This window comes from Lithobates pipiens, unplaced genomic scaffold (assembly GCF_037356315.1).
Source record: "Lithobates pipiens isolate NorthernLeopardFrog02 unplaced genomic scaffold, aLitPip1_a1.2 Scaffold_16, whole genome shotgun sequence".
NCBI classification, from domain to species: Eukaryota; Metazoa; Chordata; class Amphibia; order Anura; family Ranidae; genus Lithobates; species Lithobates pipiens.
In genome coordinates this window covers 612,235,322-612,255,846 of record NW_027507748.1, presented here as the reverse complement: position 1 = coordinate 612,255,846, position 20,525 = coordinate 612,235,322, and the positions used below count along the sequence as shown (strand labels likewise).

Genomic DNA, 20,525 nt, shown 5'->3' with positions numbered 1-20,525 from the left:
ACCTGAATCTGAAGCAAAACCACTCCAATGATCCCCCCAGGTACACACCTCCCAAAGAACAGAGCCCCCTCAAAAGCCAGGCCCATAGTCAGTAGGCAACAGGCTACCCTGCAGTTCTTTCAAAAAGCCCTGCCCTGGTTGGGTCTGTCACACTGCCAATCTGGAGAGATAAGAAGATAAAGACAATGGGAAAGATTTACAAAAACTGGTGCACGCAGAATCTGGCACAGCTGTGCATAGGAACCAATCAGCTTCTAGGTTTTATTATCGGAGCGTAATAGGACAAGCTGAAGTTAGAAACTGATTGCAATGGACAGCTGCGCCAGATTCTATGTGCACCAGTTTCAGTAAATTCCCCCCTAATGACATAAGTAGTATTGTGATCTGTGTGAGCAGTCACGTTACTGTTCCAGGCTAGTGACTCAAAGCCAGTATTGGGATGACCTCCTGGGAGCTTGCGCTTTTATAAATTAAAATCAGAAATGGCAGCCTCCATTTTTTCATTCAACACAGGTTACCTTTAACATTGTTTGGCTGCCCTGAGCAAGCCAAAGAGGCTTTGTTAGAAACTCACAACCTATATGCTAAAAAGATCTGCACAAACCACATGCGAAATCGAAGGTCTCATGCATACTGGGCGTTTACTCCGATCATTAACGGCCCATCCATATGGGGTGCAGAGGCCACCCCCCCCCCCCAATCCATACACCTGGCCCCTGATCTACATGCAGGAAACATGAATTACATTTTAATTTTTTTAGAAGAACATGATTAGAGCCAGAAGTTCTATTTGGCTTCAAAAAAGGGTGGGCTCGGGGCACAAAACACTGCGCCCTGAGCCCACCCAATTGTGTTACAATAGAGAATTAATATTCTCTATTGTCTTCCTGATTCTCCTGCCAGCCAAGCAGGAATCGGGTCCTGAGACCCGAGAAGCAATCCTATTGGCTGCCTAGGAAGAGGAGACCCCTCCTAGTTTTTGTCCATATACGTATTATTGAGCAAAACTGCACCTTAGACTTGGGAACAATTCCAGACATATCTAATGTTATCTTGTTTCTTTTGTAATATTTTTTACTGTCTACTAGGCTACTTTTTGTGAGTTCCCTGCTGTCTCCATGCACTGTAAATATAGCCCAAACCCAGTGAGAATCTACCTAAAGACACCAGGGTACTCACAAAAAGAGTAGCCTAGTGGACAGTAAAAAATATCACAAAATAAACAAGATAAAATTAGATATGTCTGGAATTATTCCCTATAAGTCTAAGATGCATTTTTGCTCAATAATAGGTATATGGATGAAAACTAGTCAATCAGACTTAAAGTGATACTAAAGGTTCTGGCTCCACCTCTTCTTGAGTGCCCCCACAGAGACGTGCTTTCCTTGGGGGCACTCGTGCGGGCACGCTCCCAAGTCCTGCTGCTGTGTCCATTGACACAGAAATCAGGACTCGCCTCGCCCCCCATGTCATTGGATTTAATTGACAGCAGCGGCTGCTGCTGCCATCAATCTATCCAATGAGGACTCGAGCCAGCGGCTGGAGCTGCTCTGCTCGTCCCCGTCACTGGAACGATTGGGTTCAGGTAAATAAAAGGGGGGGGGGGCAGCTGCAGTACAGGAGGTTTTTCACCTATTCCGTCACTCTAACACAGTGTTTCTCAACCTTTTTACCTTCGGGGAACCCCTGGCAAAAAGTCTGAGATCTCGGGGAACCCCTGAAATAATGTTCAGATCTACAGCTTTATTTTCTGCACAGATTTTCAATCTCAATTCTGGGTTTGACTGGAGATAAGCAGTGTAGCAGGGCAGAGCACAGCAGATCAGGACACAACACACGTGGGACAGCAGGGCACATTATGGGACACATTACATGGGGGCAGCAGGGCACATTATGGGACACATTACATGGGGGCAGCAGGGCACATTATGGGACACATTACATGGGGGCAGCAGGGCACATTATGGGACACATTACAGGGGGGCAGCAGGGCACATTATGGGACACACAGAAGAACATGGGGGCAGCAGGGCACATTATGGGGCACACAGCAGAACATGGGGCAAATCAAGGGGCACACAGCAGAACATGGGTCACATCATGGGGCATACAACAGAACATGGGGCACAAGGGGCATACAGCAGAGTACAGAGAACATTACAGGACTCACAGCAGAGTATAGGGCACAAGATGGCGCACACAGCAGAACATGGGGAACATAATGACACACAGAAGAACATGGAGTGCACAGTAGAAAATGGGGAACATCATGGGGCACACAGCAGAACATGGGACACACAGCAGAACATGGGGCACATGCAGGGACGCATAGCAGGGCACATTACAGAGCTCACAGCAGGGCATAGGGCACATGGCACATTACAGGGCTCACAGCAGGGCATGGGGCACATTAAGGGACACACAGCAGGACATGGGGCACATCAATGGGCACACAGCAGGACATGGGGCACATCATAGGGCATACAGCAGAACATTGGGCACAAGGGGCATACAGCAGGGCACAATACAGAACATGGGGCACATCAAGGGACACAAAGCAGGGCACATGCCACATTACAGGGCTTACAGTAGGGCATTGGGCACATTAAGGGAAAAACAGCAGGACAGAGGGCACGTTATGGGACTCACAACAGTACATGGGGCACACAGCAGAACATCGGGCACACAGTAGAAAATGCGGAACATCATGGGCCAAACAGCAGAAAGTGGGGCACATCGTGGGGGCACACAGCAGGATATGGGGCACATCATGGGGCACACAGCAGGACATAGGGCACATTATGGGGCTCACAGCAGGACACATGGCATTTTACGGGGCTCACAGCAGGGCACAGGGAAGATTATGGAGCTCACAGCAGCACATGGCAGGGCATGGGGCCCACGGCAGGGCATACAGCACATACAGGCACACAGCAGGGTATTGGCACATGACAGGGCATGGTGCACATCACAGGGCACATGACAGGGCATGATGCACATCACAGGGCATGGGGCACATCACATGGCATGGGGCACATCACAGGGCATGGGGCACATCACAGGGCATATCACAGGGCATGAGGCACATCATAGGGTATGGGGCACATCACATGGAATGGGGTACATCACAGGGCATGAGGAAAATCTCATGGCATGGGGCACATCACAGGGCATGGTTCACATCACAGGGCATGAGGCACATCACAGGGCATGGGGCACATCACAAGGCATGGGGCACATCTCATGGCATGGGGCACACCACAGGGCATGAGGCACATCACAGGGCATGGGGACAAACACATGTCATGGAGCACATCACATGGAATGAGGCACATCACAGGGCATGGGGCACATAAGCTCACACTCACAGCAGGGCATGGGGCACACCGGTACACTGTTGGAGCCGTTTCAAATGCAGAGTAGCGCGGGAAGTGGTTGGATTAACTCTTCTCTTTCATATCGCGCTGCTCCCCGTTGGCCCCTCCTCTCTTCTCATCCATCTCAGGTGATGTCACAAGCTGTTGGGGTGGATGGGAGGAAAGGAGGGGCCGCCGGGGAGCATTGCGATATGAAAGAGAACTTATTACAGATGCTTCCTGCGCTACTCTGCCTGTGTTAAAGGAGACCCGATCTACCCGTCAGCTGTCTGTGATTGACGGATAGATCCTCGCGGAACCCTTGGGGACTTCTTGCGGAACCCTAGGGTTCCGCGGAACCCCGGTTGAGAAACACTGCTCTAAGTTTGGTGCCATTTTCATTTTTTTACCTTATTGCTGGGTACTAGCTCTGATGATTGCATTATAACAACATTCAGAGGCCTACTTACTACTGTCTGTAGTTCACATGGGAGGGTGACAAGACTACGGTAAAAAATTTCCATAGATAAAGTAAAAAGTGGCAGTTATACATTAGGTTCCCCCATCATACTGCCCCATACAGTATATCATCTGCCCCGTCAGAGTGCCCCCTTACATATGGTGTAACCATCAGAGTGGCCCCATACATCAGGTTTCCCCATCATTGTGCCCAGTCTGGATCTGGACCATGGTCCACCATTTAGTGAATGGTGATGTAAATTAAAGTGGTGGCAGATGAATCTTTTTAATCTAACACAATAATTCCACTACTGTTTATTAAATCTATATTTTTTAAAATAACACACTTTAGTTGTAAATATATTTATATTAAAATATAAAAGATGAGGTTGCACTAAAGATACCAAATATCTCAAGCTTCAAAATTCTCCATTGGCAACACATGTAAAGCCTTTAGGCCGGGTTCACACTATAGCGATGCGGGAACGCCGCGAATCCGCGGGGTTTACCCGCATCGCACACCTCCCGCCGGCAGTTCACACTGCCCTATGCGGACGGCTGGGAGTGTCAATGTTATGTTAATGACACCCCCAGATCCGTCGGCATATCGCAGTGCGATCTGCCGACTCGCACAGGAATCGGATCGCATGGTGTGAACCCCCATGCGATCCGATTCTGTTGCGGACCCAAAAAAGGGTCCTGTGCGAGTTTGCTGCGGGAGCGCTGCGAATTCAGCCATACTATCTGTATGGCTGAACTCGCATTGCTACGGAGATCGGATGTGATTTGCTGTGCGAATCACATCCGGATCTCCCCCCGCAGCAGTGTGAACCCAGCCTTAGACTCCATCGGTTCAGAGTGAACAGTGATTGAAGGCCCTAAAATGATTGCCATTAATCAAATGTGCACAGCAATGCCTAATATGTGTCATTTTTATATGTATGTGTACCTGACTCGTATGTGGGGCTAGAATTTTTTGGTTTTTTTTTGTTTAAAAAAAATGTAAACTTTAATAGTTAAAATTGAAGTAATAAAACTATAAACCCTTTTGAAATTGTTTGAAAAGCACAGAAAGTGAGCTCCAGGGTGCACTAGTTTTATAAATGTCATCAATGTTTGCAAAAATAGATTGATTTCTATCCACACATAAGGCTGAATCCACTATATATTCAATATCTAGTTCTAACGATTGTTACTTGCCATAGTTGTCATTATTTTCAGCAGTGACACCAAATAGGCTCAGTTCACTGATCTTTGATGCGTGTAATATTTGCTATAATGATCGATATGTTATAATTAACTCTTGTTGGTTTTTATTGCTCAAAATGGTTGTTTTGGCTGAAAATATCAATCATTATGGAAATTATACTTACATGCATTATAGCTTAAAGCAGAACTAGACCCTCCAATCCTTTACAGCCAAAGAAACTGCCATCTTAGCCTCGGTTTGGTCTGCAGTTGCCATGGTGCTGCACATGTACGTGATCAATTCTTTTTTGAAAGTACACACAACTTTAAACAGTTATGTTACTGCTTAGGTAAGCAGGAAAAATTGATGGCTTTAGTTCTGCTTTGATAAATGGACCCACTGAGCCTATACAGAAATGTGGTGTATTTAGTCCCTAATTTTTGAACTGAACCCTTTCCCGCCAACCATACACATATGTGCAGCCTCACAGAACTGGGTCCTTATTCATGACGGCTGTGTAAATGCATATTTGTCTTTGTGCCAGGAGTGCACCACACAGCACGCTCCCATCATACAGCTCTCTCCGGGAGCCCCAAATCCCCATGATCGGGACACAGGACTCCCGGTTGCCGATCACCTGATCACTGTGATAGCCTCTGATTTGCTATCTCAGTGATGAATCCCTGTGCCCCCGCCCACATGTTTTCTTTTTCTCTGATTGAAGAGGGAGATACATTGTATATTTCTCTCCTTGCAAGATGTAAACTAAGAGCCAGTTCACACAGGAGCGACCTGGGATCCGACTTCAAGTCGCCCCAAGTCGCACGGTTGAGAAAATCAATGGAAGTGAATGGAGCCGTCTTAATGTACACTACTGAAGTCGCTCCAACTTCACAAAAGGTTCCTGTACAACTTCAATCAGCCTTCTAGGTGCCTTGTACCCATTGATTTCAATGGAAGGTGCCTCCAAGTCGGATCTCCTGTCTTAACTAAAGCAACTTTCCAGGAAGTAAAAATAGTTTTCTAGGCAAACCCCTCCCTCCCACAGAGCTGATTATTATGTGATTGGCCACTGGCAAAGTCCCCTGTCCTGGATGCAACTTCAAGTTGTAAGTTGCCTCAAGTCGCGCTGTGATTCATACTCAAGTAGTGTGCAAGTTGCCTCCCAAAGTCGTGCTGGAAGTCGGGTTGCCCCTGTGTGAACCGGCTCTTAAGGCTCAGTATATTTTGGGTAGGATTGTTTTTTTTTTTTAATTAACCACTTAAGGACCGCCTCCTGTACATATACATCGGTACTTTGAAGAGGGATATCTTGGTAACGGCAGCAGCTGCTGCCACAACTGAGATATCCCTCTTTACAGGAGGCGGTTCTGTGTAGGATAATGGTGGTCTCCACGGTGGGTTCGCCGCGAGATCACCGTTATCGGTGGTGGGGGAGGTGCCACCCCCCCTGCTCTCCCGCACCCTCCGCTGCTTACCGGAGCTGTCGATAGCAGCGGAGGCGATCGGGTCCTGTACACTGCTGAGTATGGAGACGAGTGAGGCTAAGATGACCCCCACTCATCTCTATACCATAGGAGGGCGGAAGCAAAGTCAAAACGTCACTTCCACCCATACCTCTTAAAGGTAAAATTTTTCAGTGTTATTTTTTCAAATGACATTTTTTTTTTTAATTGCATTTAAGTCCAAATATGAGATCTGAGGACTTTTTGACTCCAGATCTAATATTTAAGTGGACATGTCATGCTTTTTTCTATTACAAGGGATGTTTACATTCCTTGTAATAGGAATAAAAGTGATCCATTTTTTTTAAAAACAGTGTAAAAATAAATAAAATCAAGTAAAATAAATAAGAATATTTTAAAAAAAACACTCCGTCTCGACGAGCTCGCGCGCAGTAGCAAACGCATACGTGAGTAACGGCCGCATATGAAAACGGTAGTCAAACCCTGCATGTGAGATATCGCCGCGATCGGCATGGCGAGAACAATAATTCTAGCCCTAGACCTCCTCTGTAACACAAAACATGCAACCTGTAGCATTTTTAAATGTCACTTATAGAGATTTTTGAGGGTAAAAGTTTGATTGAGCGGGCGCAATTTTGAAGCATGACATGTTGGGTATCAATTTACTCGGCGTAACATTATCTTTCTCAATATAAAAAAAATTGGGCTAATGTTACTGTTGTCTTATTTTTTTTTTTTTTTTTTTTTTAAGTAAATTTTTTCCCAAAAAAAGTGCACTTGTAAGACCGCTGCTCAAATACGGTGTGAAAAAAAGTATTGCAATGACCGCCATTGTATTCTCTAGGGTGTTAGAAAAAAAACAATATATAATGTTTGGGGGTTCTATGTAATTTTCTAGCAAAAAAAAAAACTGTTTTAAACGTTTTAAGTGGTTAATATCAGTGTCAGTGTGTTTAAGGTAGGATTAAAAAAAAAAAAAGCATAATGCGTTGCATTGTATTTGGCCTGTGCTACGGGTACAAATCAACAGCTAATATGCACATATGTGGTTCATCTGTGATCGCCAGGAGCAGGAGAATTGATTTTTGGTGGTAAATTATTGTATATACAGCTAAACTTAAAAAAAAAAAAAAAAAATGACTATTTTGGGCCAGTATTCCTTTGCTAATAATAAAAAAAAAAAGGTCAGGAGATATCTGTTACCATTTACCACCAGAAGAAAGCCCAACCAGTCTTGAAAAAAACAAGGTATAATTTACCTGGATACACAACAGTTTTAGAATTTTGTCAGTTGGTGATGTCATCACAGGCTTTTTTTGTTCAGGCATGAAGGAGTTAACGTTTTTGTCAGTTGGTGATTTGTCAGTTGGTGAGTTCAGGCATGAAGGCGTTAACGTTTTTGTCAGTTGGTGATTTGTCAGTTGGTGAGTTCAGGCATGAAGGAGTTAATGTTTTTGTCAGTTGGTGATTGGTCAGTTGGTGATTTGTCAGTTGGTGATGTCATTGCCATACTATATAAGGCTGCAGCGAACTCTGTCTGGTCAGTCCTTGTGTGACAGTGGAGGAGAGTAGACACACAAAGAGCCAGCTCGCGAGCATAGTCCAGATTTCTGTTTGATTTTTGGATTTTTGCATAGCTTAGCTATATATTTGGATTTTTCTGTATTTCCCTCAATTCTTTAACATTGTTTAAAGAACACACGAGGGAAATGAGTGGGTTTAGTGGTGAAACCCAGCCTTCAGGGGCTGAATATCAGATCTCACAGCCCCATGATACACTATTATCACCAGTGTTATATAACCACACATACATGGACATGCTATGTTCTTCTGATATTGACATTGATATCAATGCATTTCCATGGGAAGAGTATGACCCAGCAAACAACAGCCACTGGGAGATGCTCTCTGGACTTGTGAATTTCCATGAGTCTCAGTTTGCCCAGGCCAATCAAGAAACATCTAATTGGTTTGAGAGCAACCTGGTAGGAGGTCAGGACATCCCAGATGTGGAAGATAATGCCAACACCCAATCTCCACAGCCCAGCCCAGCAACAACAGCGCTGGAGCTACCTCCTACCCAATATAATTGTTCATCGGCACAGTTTGCCCCAGTGAACAATGAAAATCTCTGGGATGATATTGCTGAGCTTGTGAATGGCTATGAGTCAACTAGCCAGTCAGCTAGCTCAGAAAATGAGCAGGTGCCAGCTGATTGGATGCATATTGCGTTGCCCCAAATATGCACCCCTGCTGACCTGCCAGGAGATAAGGACATCAGATATGTGGAATATGAACCCAACTCATCTCCACAACCCAGTGCAGAAAACATAGTGCTGGACCTATCTCCTAACCAATATTATTTTCCATCTGCACCGTCTGACTCAGTGAAGAATGACAGTGTTGAGGACATGATTTCAGAACCTACGACTGGCTATAAGTCAACTAGCCAATTAGCCAGCTCAGAAAAACAAGAGGCCCCCCAAGAAATAACTGATTGGATTGACAGCTTCTTCTCTGACATGGCAGAAGATAAAGACATTGTTGAGGAAGTTGGAAGCAACAACCCAACTCCACAGCTTGGCCCAGCAAACCCAGTGCTGGAGCCACTTCCTAATGGACATCTACCAGCAGATACCAACAATGTTCAACACATACCTCTGAGTATTCCTCCATCACAAGCAGGTAAAAATCACCATTTATTAGTTCTTAAGCTCCAAATTTAACAAGTGACATATGCAGTTTCCTAGGTAATTCCAAGGACCAGCCAGTCCCTACTGCCATTCACTGTCATTCCCAGCCCAAGACCTAAGTCAATAGCCAATAGTGCTCAGGCTAGATAGGAAATGATATAGAAAAATCTTTTTTCCCCGTTTTGTTGCTGGGCGCTATCGTTTGTTAATATTAATAGCGTCACATTAAAAATGGTGAAATGGTAGGTTCATAGGGAAGCCCAAAATGCTATATGAAAAAATGTAACAATTACATTTAAAAATAAAATAAAAATAAACAGTAAAAGTAAAAATAAAAATGCAATCAATGTCAATGAGGCATTAGGACCTGTTCACACAAGTGCATAGTAAAACTTGATATCCATTTTTTTAAAACACAATTGCATTTTTTAACTGCGTTTTTTTTTTTTTTTTTTTAATCATGGCATTTTCTTTTAGTGCAGTGCATTTTTGGGACTCTACCATAGACTTCATTGGAAGGTGTGTTTTTGGTGTGCACTTCAGACCGGGCACTAAAGATACCGCAATCAGGACATTTCAAACAAAAGTGCAGCCCACTGGTCCACAAATCACAGAGCACAGGCCCCTTTCGCATGGACGATCCGTTCAGGTCCGCCTGTCAGTATTTCAGGCGATCCTGAACGGATGCTCCATAGAGGTCTATGGAGGGTCGGATGTCAGCGGTGACAAGTCCGCTGACATCCGACCCGCTCCCATCTGAAAAAGTGTGACGGAGGAAAAAGCTATTTTTCCATCCGTCATCGGATCGGATCGGGTGACAACGGACACTGCGGTCAGTCGTCACCCGTCACAGGTCTGTCTCTGCGCAGTGTACAGAGACAGACCTGTCATCTTCCTGCTCAGTGGAGATCGGGGGGCGGATCAGGCGGTGCGGATCATGTGACGGGAGGGCGTCCTATGACGTCCTCCCATTTAAACAAGGAATGCGCGCCGCGATCGTGCGCGCGCAACCCAGTTCCTTCGGCGGGGGTGTAGTGTCATATTTTGCTCCCCATTATACAATGCTCCGGAAGTGACGTTGCGGCCAGAAATTTAGCACTGCGCGGCGTTCCAAACACTTGCGTCATGCGTTCCAAAGGATTTATGACAATGCAGACCAGTGAAACCGTCATATAATGTCAGAGAAGTGAGGGGAGGTAATCCCCTCCCTGAGCCACAGTTACCTGCTCTCTCTCCGCCGCTCTCTGCTCTGTCTAAATTTAATGTCCCGATTACCTCCCCTCACTCCCGTGACATTATCTGACGGTCAATAAAGAGGACCTGTCACCACCCATCATAGTACCTGTCACTCACAGTCCATCCGAGTACCTTTCACAGTCCATCAGAGTACCCAAGCACCTGTCACAGCCCATCTGAGTACCTGTCACAGTCCATCAGAGTACCGAGTACCTGTCACAGCCCATCTGAGTACCCGAGTACCTGTCACAGTCCATATGAGTACCTGTCAGTCAATCAGAGTACCCGAGTACCTGTCAGTCCATCAGAGTACCCGAGTACCTGTCACAGACCATCAGAGTACCCGAGTACCTGTCACAGACCATCAGAGTACCCGAGTACCTGTCACAGTCCATCAGAGTACCCGAGTACCTGTCACAGACCATCAGAGTACCCGAGTACCTGTCACAGTCCATCAGAGTACCCGAGTACCTGTCAGTCCATCAGAGTACCCGAGTATCTGTCACAGTCCATCAGAGTACCCGAGTACCTGTCACAGTCCATCAGAGTACCCGAGTACCTGTCACAGTCCATCAGAGTACCCAAGTACCTGTCACAGACCATCAGAGTACCCGAGTACCTGTCACAGTCCATCAGAGTACCCGAGTATCTGTCAGTCCATCAGAGTACCTGAGTATCTGTCACAGTCCATCAGAGTACCCGAGTACCTGTCACAGTCCATCAGAGTACCTAAGCACCTGTCACAGACCATCAGAGTACCCGAGTACCTGTCACAGTCCATCAGAGTACCCGAGTACCTGTTACAGACCATCAGAGTACCCGAGTACCTGTCACAGCCCATCCGAGTACCCGAGTACCTGTCACAGTCCATCAGAGTACCCGAGTACCTGTCACAGTCAATCAGAGTACACGAGTACCTGTCACAGCCCATCAGAGTACCCGAGTACCTGTCACAGCCCATCAGAGTACCCGAGTACCTGTCACAGTCCATCAGAGTACCCGAGTACTTGTCACAGTCCATCAGAGTACCCGAGTACCTGTCACAGACCATCAGAGTACCCGAGTACCTGTCACAGTCCATCAGAGTACCCGAGTACCTGTCAGTCCATCAGAGTACCCGAGTACCTGTCAGTCCATCAGAGTACCCGAGTATCTGTCACAGTCCATCAGAGTACCCGAGTACCTGTCACAGTCCATCAGAGTACCCGAGTACCTGTCACAGTCCATCAGAGTACTCGAGTACCTGTCACAGACCATCAGAGTACCCAAGTACCTGTCACAGCCCATCAGAGTACCCGAGTACCTGTCAGTCCATCAGAGTACCCGAGTATCTGTCACAGTCCATCAGAGTACCCGAGTACCTGTCACAGTCCATCAGAGTACCCGAGTACCTGTCACAGTCCATCAGAGTACCCAAGTACCTGTCACAGTCCATCAGAGTAACCGAGTACCTGTTACAGCCCATCAGAGTACCCGAGTACCTGTCACAGTCCATCAGAGTACCCGAGTACCTGTCACAGTCCATCAGAGTACCCGAGTACCTGTCACAGTCCATCAGAGTACCAGAGTACCTGTCACAGACCATCAGAGTACCCGAGTACCTGTCACAGTCCATCAGAGTACCCGAGTACCTGTCAGTCCATCAGAGTACCCGACTATCTGTCACAGTCCATCAGAGTACCCGAGTACCTGTCACAGTCCATCAGAGTACCCGAGTACCTGTCAGTCCATCAGAGTACCCGACTATCTGTCACAGTCCATCGGAGCATCCGAGTACCTGTCACAGACCATCAGAGTACCAGAGTACCTGTCACAGTCCATCAGAGTACCCAAGTACCTATCACAGACCATCAGAGTACCCGAGTACCTGTCACAGTCCATTAGAGTACCTGTCAGTCCATCAGAGTACCCAAGTATCTGTCACAGTCCATCAGAGTACCCGAGTACCTGTCACAGTCCATCAGAGTATCCAAGTACCTGTCACAGACCATCAGAGTACCCGAGTACCTGTCACAGTCCATCAGAGTACCCGAGTACCTGTCAGTCCATCAGAGTACCCGAGTACCTGTCACAGTCCATCAGAGTACCCGAGTACCTGTCACAGCCCATCAGAGTACCCGAGTACCTGTCACAGTCCATCAGAGTACCCGAGTACCTGTCACAGCCCATCAGAGTACCCGAGTACCTGTCACAGCCCATCAGAGTACCCGAGTACCTGTCATAGCTCATCAGAGTACCCGAGTACCTGTCACAGTCCATCTAAATACCCGAGTACCTGTCACAGCCCATCAGAGTACCCGAGTACCTGTCATAGCTCATCAGAGTACCCGAGTACCTGTCACAGCCCATCCGAGTACCTGTCACAGTCCATCCGAGTACCCGAGTACCTGTCACAGTCCATCAGAGTACCTGACTACCTGTCACAGTCCATCAGAGTACCCGAGTACCTGTCACAGCCCATCAGAGTACCCGAGTACCTGTAACAGCCCATCAGAGTACCCGAGTACCTGTCACAGTCCATCAGAGTACCCGAGTACCTGTCATAGTCCATCAGATTACCCGAGTACCTGTCAGTCCATTAGAGTACCCGAGTATCTGTCACAGTCCATCAGAGTACCCGAGTACCTGTCACAGTCCATCAGAGTACCCGAGTACCTGTCACAGACCATCAGAGTACCCGAGTACCTGTCACAGTCCATCAGAGTACCCGAGTACCTGTCACAGTCCATCAGAGTACCCGAGTACCTGTCACAGACCATCAGAGTACCCGAGTACCTGTCATAGTCCATCAGATTACCCGAGTACCTGTCAGTCCATTAGAGTACCCGAGTATCTGTCACAGTCCATCAGAGTACCCGAGTACCTGTCCCAGTCCATCAGAGTACCCGAGTACCTGTCACAGACCATCAGAGTACCCGAGTACCTGTCACAGCCCATCAGAGTACCCGAGTACCTGTCATAGCTCATCAGAGTACCCGAGTACCTGTCACAGTCCATCTAAATACCCGAGTACCTGTCACAGCCCATCAGAGTACCCGAGTACCTGTCATAGCTCATCAGAGTACCCGAGTACCTGTCACAGCCCATCCGAGTACCTGTCACAGTCCATCCGAGTACCCGAGTACCTGTCACAGTCCATCAGAGTACCTGACTACCTGTCACAGTCCATCAGAGTACCCGAGTACCTGTCACAGCCCATCAGAGTACCCGAGTACCTGTAACAGCCCATCAGAGTACCCGAGTACCTGTCACAGTCCATCAGAGTACCCGAGTACCTGTCACAGTCCATCAGAGTACCCGAGTACCTGTCAGTCCATCAGAGTACCCGAGTATCTGTCACAGTCCATCAGAGTACTCGAGTACCTGTCACAGTCCATCAGAGTACCCGAGTACCTGTCACAGTCTATCAGAGTACCCGAGTACCTGTCACAGCCCATCTGAGTAACCGAGTACCTGTCACAGTCTATCAGAGAACCCGAGTACCTGTCACAGTCCATACGAGTACCTGTCACAGTCCATCTGAGTACCCGAGTACCTGTCACAGCTCATCAGAGTACCCGAGTACCTGTCACAGCCCATCAGAGTACCCAAGTACCTGTCACAGCCCATCCGAGTACCTTTCACAGTCCATCAGAGTACCTGAGTATCTGTCACAGCCCATCCGAGTACCCGAGTACCTGTCACAGCCCATCCGAGTACCTGAGTACCTGTCACAGTCCATCCGAGTACCCGAGTATCTGTCACAGTCCATCAGAGTACCCGAGTACCTGTCACAGTCCATCAGAGTACCCGAGTACCTGTCACAGCCCATCAGAGTACCCGAGTACCTGTCACAGCCCATCAGAGTACCCGAGTACCTGTCACAGTCCATCAGAGTACCCGAGTACCTGTCACAGTCCATCAGAGTACCCAAGTACCTGTCACAGACCATCAGAGTACCCGAGTACCTGTCACAGTCCATCAGAGTACCCGAGTCCCTGTCACAGTCCATCAGAGTACCCGAGTACCTGTCACAGTCCATCAGAGTACCCGAGTACCTGTCACAGTCCATCAGAGTACCCGAGTACCTGTCACAGTCCATCAGAATACCCGAGTCCCTGTCACAGTCCATCAGAATACCCGAGTCATTTGTAATTTGTTGTATGCATATACGGTGTGTGAGAAATAACCTGATAATATGACAATTTTATCAAAAAATAAAAAATCTTAATTTTGCAAGGAATTGTGGGAAAAAAATGACAACTTAAATAAACTCACCATGCTACCTACTTAAGACCTTGGAATGACTACTTTCTAAAAAGGGGTCATTTGTGGGGTATGTGCACTTTCCCGACTTGTTAGGCCCCTTTCACATGGGCGGGAGCGGCGTTAAAGCCGCGCTATTTTTACTGCGGTATTCGGCCGCTAGCAGGCAGTTTTAACCCCCGCTAGCGGCCGAAAACGGTTAAAACAGCCGGCAAAGCTAGCGGCGCTTTGCCATCAGTATAGCCGCGTTGCCCCATTGATTTATTTCAATGGGTAGGAGCTCCTTCACCGCTCCAAAGATGCGGCTAGCAGGACTTTTTTCACTGTCCTGCTAGCGCACCGCTCCAGTGTGAAAGCCCTCACACTGGAGTGAAAGGGGCCGGATTTTTTCAGGTGCTATTTTTAGCGCTGTAGCGCCTGAAAAACGCCCCAGTGTGAAAGGAGCCCAAGTGTCTCAAGAAATGAGCAACGGATCATTATTATAAAGTAATCAGAAAAACAGTATAATAAAGGCACAGGTCTTCCCAACATGTCAGTCTATAGCTAGCCCCCAGGAGAGGGACAAGATGGTGTCAATTTCTAGAGATGAAGCGTCTCCTTCTAGAATGAAGTTGGGACTATTTTTTATGGGCTTTTGACGCACTGGGAAGGTGAATTTTAGCACAGGTTTAAACAGGGCCTTTGTTTTTGCTGTTCAAGCACAGTACATTTTTATCAACAGAATAATATCTGCTGATCCTGTCAGCAATGTAGTGTCCTTGTATTGTCCTGTGCAATGAATGACTATATCAAACAATGGTGTCAGCCTCCCCAGTTATCTTCTATGAATGACATAAGAATGCCTCCCTATGTAATGGAGATGAGGAGGAGGGGGGAAGTCTGTAGGAGGACAGCCTAGGTTGGCGGCAATCCTGCCCCCTCCATATATACAGGAGTGTTGTCACCCTCAGGACAGGGACGTGTGTTACTGGTGGGATCAGAAGGTGAAAATAAAAGAAACAAGGCCAGAGAAAAGGAACTAATGCAGTCACTACATCAAAAGACTGATAAGCTGCAAAATATATATATTTTTTATTTTTAGCTTTAGATTATCTAATAAAGATATTAATACTTAAAGTCTGTCTGTAAGTTGTTACTGCCCCAGGTTTAACCCCGTTCTTCTCTTTTCTAGGACTATCTGATGTGGCTTTCTCGAAGAACAAGAAAGAACGTGTGAAACGCCCAATGAACGCCTACATGATTTGGGCCCGAATTCACCGTCCAGTCTTGTCAAGAGCCAATCCTGGCACCAAATTTGCCATCATAAGTTCCATGCTTGGTGAGGAATGGAGCAGAATGTCCGAGGAGCAAAAACAGCCCTATTATGATGAGGCAGAGCGGATTAAAAGACGACACGCAGAAGAGTTTCCAAGTAAGTGGTCCAGACACAATTCTCAGTCCTCAGGGCCCTAAGCCCCTCGTTACAGGATTCATATTCCTATGGATTCAATCTATTTTTACTATTAGTACAGGAAATTTAGTTCATTTATCTAATGGATTGGCCCTTGCATGACATATTACATGTCTAAACCCCAGAATGGAATATATGTCATCGTTATAATAGCACAGTACAGTGTTGCCACGTTTGTACAATCATTTTTATGTCTCACTATGAAATCTGTACATTTCCCTCTGAGATGAACTAACAAGAAAAGCATTTTAAAGCAAATCTTCATCTAAAACACATTTTACTACTTTTAGAATAGCAGGACAGGGCCTGTTCACCTGAAGGGTGTTTAGGGGTTCCATGTGGGGTGATCACCCCCTTCATTGGCAGAGCTATAAGGCTGCTTACACTGGCTGCTGGGGTCAGTAAAAACAGCGGCACCTCCAAATGCCCCCCCCCCCCCCTCAAAGCTGCAAAAGCCCCAGCTATAGGTGTACCCTTGGCGGTGCCAGTTTTTAGGGACTAAAACTTGCGGTGGGGAAGCAACAAAATGCCTCACCTCCTGTCAAACACCCCCTAAAAAGTGATGCACTGTGAATAGCCCTTCAGAGGGCAAAACTCATGTAAACGAGCCCCAACAGTTGCTACTGGTTGCATTAGTTGAGCCTCAGGTGCCATCAGATAAGTCCTCAATATATATGTATTGAGAATCCAATGCTTCAATATAGTTATTTGTGCTCTGCACCCTCTAAATATATATGGAGACGTCTCTTCTGCTGGTGACACAAAAAGCTTAGCTGAAAGGCAGAGTTCAGTCATGTGTAAGGTGGAATGAAATACCTACACTGGAGTTTCACTGAGCTGAGATGACCCAATATGGAATCCAAACCTCCTTTAAAGTAGTAAAGGCTCAAGGTATTTCACCTTAATGCATTCTAAGCATGAAGTTAAAAACCTTCTCTGTGCAGCAGCCCCCCCTAATACTTACCTGAACCCGATGTTCCTCTAGCGCTTTGCACGAGGGTCTTGGCTCTCTGGAGACTATCCCTCAGCTAGTCCCCTCTTTGGCTCCTGCTGCTGTCAATCATAACCAGTGAGCCAATGAGGAGAGAGAAGCAGGGCCGAGCCATGGCTGTGTGTGTGAATACACACACACAGAGCTGAGACTCGGGGGTGAGCCTGCCTGGTTGCCCCAAAGCAAGCTGCTTGCTGTGGGGGCAGGAGAGAGGGGCCAGAGCCCTTTGGGGCACCCGAGAAGATGGAGGTAAGTATAACCAACATGTTTATTATTTTAATGTAAAAAAATCGAAAGCTTTAATATCACTTTAAATATGTCCATACATGCAGCAAGTAAAGCTGTAGATGGAGCCATTTTACTACCAATCTGCAGATTGCTTCCTACATGTACGTTCCAATCTGCATTGTACAATAATGCCAAATCTATAGTTCTTCACATCTACAGATATAGGTATTACCCGAGATCATTAATAGTCATGAGTATTGGATAATCCCAATTCATCTATGTAAAGTACAATGCAAATCCAATCTGTAGGGTGTTCTGATTGTATATGACTGATAATAGATGATTCTGCTTTTCAACACCAGTTTTTTCTCCATCTGTATTATACATGATAATAATCTTTTGCCTCTGTTTAGATTGGGAATATCGACCTGATATCAAGAAAAGAAAGATATCCAATTCGGCAGATGAAACCATGCCAGGCTCTTCCAGGGATCCACCAGCGTCTTCAGGCTATTCAATGCAACAAAATTGGGTATCATATTCAGGGATGGTTCCTCAACCCAACCTACCAACAGGTAAGTCATAAGTGTGTACTGAGTGAATGGAGCCTGACACTACACAACTGTATCATTTTATGCCAACAATTAAAGAGAACCTATCCTAGGTCAAAGTGCCTAGGATAACAATGCTGAAGTGCAGACAATCTGCGATAGCTGCAGGCAGTTGTGTTAATCTTTACATTGGTTCCTTAACCAGGCTTTAACTGGCCATACATTATACTTAAATTGTAACTAAGCCTAAACCTACTTCCACCCCAAATCTAAGATTATTCTTTCTACCCTGTAAAAGAAAAGAGGTCTATACTTACCTATACTAAAGTCGTCCTGGTCCAGTCACATGATTGGGTCCCGGCATGGGCTTCAGTGTAGAGGAGAGGCAGAGACAATGGCTGCAGAGCCTGCATGATGACGTCACCCATAGGCTTACTATGGGGCATCCATTGTCAGCTGTCCTTCCTCTACAAAGAAGCCAGCGATGGGATCCAATCATGTGACCAGACCAGAGCGGCTTTGGAATAGGTAAGTATATACATCTTTTCTTTTACAGGGTAGACAGAATAGTCTTATAAGACGCTGTACTAATGATCCGACATTAGTACATCAATCTCCCCCCACTGAGCTATTGTGTTCTGAACACTCACATTAGCACTCTCTGCCATGAGAACGCTGGTTTTCCAGCATGCATGTCTAACAGACCATCATACACACGGGGCGAATGTTGGAATTTTTTTTTTTTAAATGGTCGATGTCTCGACATTCAGCCCATGTGTACCCGGCTTAATGGGGTTGTAAACCCTTGTGGTTTTTCACCTTAATGCACTCTATGCATTAAGGTGAAAAACCTTCTGTAGTGCTGCAGTACCCCCCCCCCGTTTTACTTACCTGAACGCTGTCATCCTCCAGCCGAGAATGAGCAGACCATATCTAACTGGTGTCTCATGATCTGATTGGATAGATTGATAGCAGCACAGCCATTGGCTACCGCTGCTGTCAATTAAATCCAATGACACGGAGACAGGGGGCGGGGCCAAGTCCTGCATTTTGTGTGAATGGACACAGATGAGAGACTCGGGAGCACACCTGCATGGGTGTCTATCAAGGAGAGCTCTTCTCCAACATGGACACTCGATGCAGGGAGGAGCCCCCAGCGTGCTGACGGACCCCAGAAGAGCAGGGTCACTCTGTGCAAAACGAACTGCACAGTGGAGGTAAGTATGACATGTTTGTTATTTTAATAAAAAAAAAAAAAAAAATGAGGGTTTACAACTCCCTTTAAGTTAGAAATTGACTGGAATTTCACTTTAAGGCTGGGTTCACACTGGAGAACACAGTGGCTCACAGCAAGAGTCCAGAGCATCTCCATTCACCGTTTCAGGTCCAATTTCAGCACAAATTTTTGGCTTAATTCGGACCTGTGCAAATAAACACTGGAGCCGCTGCGGAGATGCGTGAACCGACTCCATAGTGAGCTGGTCACAATCTCCTGCTATGCAAATTGGATGCAGGGAAACCCGCATCCTATCCACAATAGTGTGTACCCAGCCTAAAGGCCAGCTTTGGGCATTTTTTTAGGCAGATAGGGCTGTACAGGTAAGTCATAAGTGTGTACTGAGTGAATGGAGCCTGACACTACACAACTGTATAATTTTATGCCAGCAATTAAAGAGAATCTATCCTAGGTCAAAGTGCCTAGATAAGAATGCTGAAGTGCAGAAAACATGTGATAGCTGCAGGCAGTTGTGTTGATCATTAAATTGGTTCCTTAACCACCTCCCTACTGGCCACTGTATATCCAAGTCCTGGTAGAGAGGTGGTTATACCGGGATCATGGTTGAGGCTACAACCACAATGCACTGTAATGCTCCGTACACGTGGTTGGATTTTCCAACAGAAAATGTGAAAATGGGAGCTTTTTGTCGGAAATTCCGACCATGTGTAGGTTCCATCTGACATTTTCCATCGGAATTTCCGACACGCAAAATTTGAGATCTGGATCAACAAAATCCGTTGTCGGAAATTCCGATCGTGTGTACACAATTCCGACGCACAATGTTTCACGCATGCTCGGAATTAAGCTGAAGAGCCGCATTGGCTATTAAACGTCAATTTTCTCAGCTCGTCGTACGTGACCGCGTTCTTGACGTTCAAAATTTCTGGCCAACTTTGTGTGACCGTGTCTATGCAAGACAAGTTTGAGCCAACATCCGTCGGAAAAAATCCATGGATTTTGTTGTCGGAATGTCCGATCAATGTCCGATCGCGTGTACGAGGCATAAGGGCTAATTTTAGCGTGACAAAAGTGCACAGGTGTGAACGGCCTTTGTTTTTGCAACTCAAGCACAGTACATTTTTATCAACAGAATAATATCTGCTGATCCTGTCAGCAATGTAGTGTCCTTGTATTGTCCTGTGCAATGAATGAATATATCAAACAATGGTGTCAGCCTCCCCAGTTATCTTCTATGAATGACATAAGAATGCCTCCCTATGTAATGGAGATGGGGAGGAGGGGGGAAGTCTGTAGGAGGACAGCCTAGGTTGGCGGCAATCCTGCCCCCTCCATATATACAGGAGGAGTGTTGTCACCCTCAGGACAGGGACGTGTGTTACTGGTGGGATCAGAAGGTGAAAATAAAAGAAACAAGGCCAGAG

The 20,525-nt window shown here is 46.4% G+C and overlaps 1 protein-coding gene across 5 annotated transcripts in view; it reads right to left on the bottom strand.

Annotated features, from left to right (window-relative positions):
* WASF3 (WASP family member 3) overlaps positions 1-20,525 on the bottom strand; it is a 676,822-nt gene that overhangs the window by 79,931 nt on the left and 576,366 nt on the right. The gene's annotated exons all lie outside the window — the stretch shown is intronic.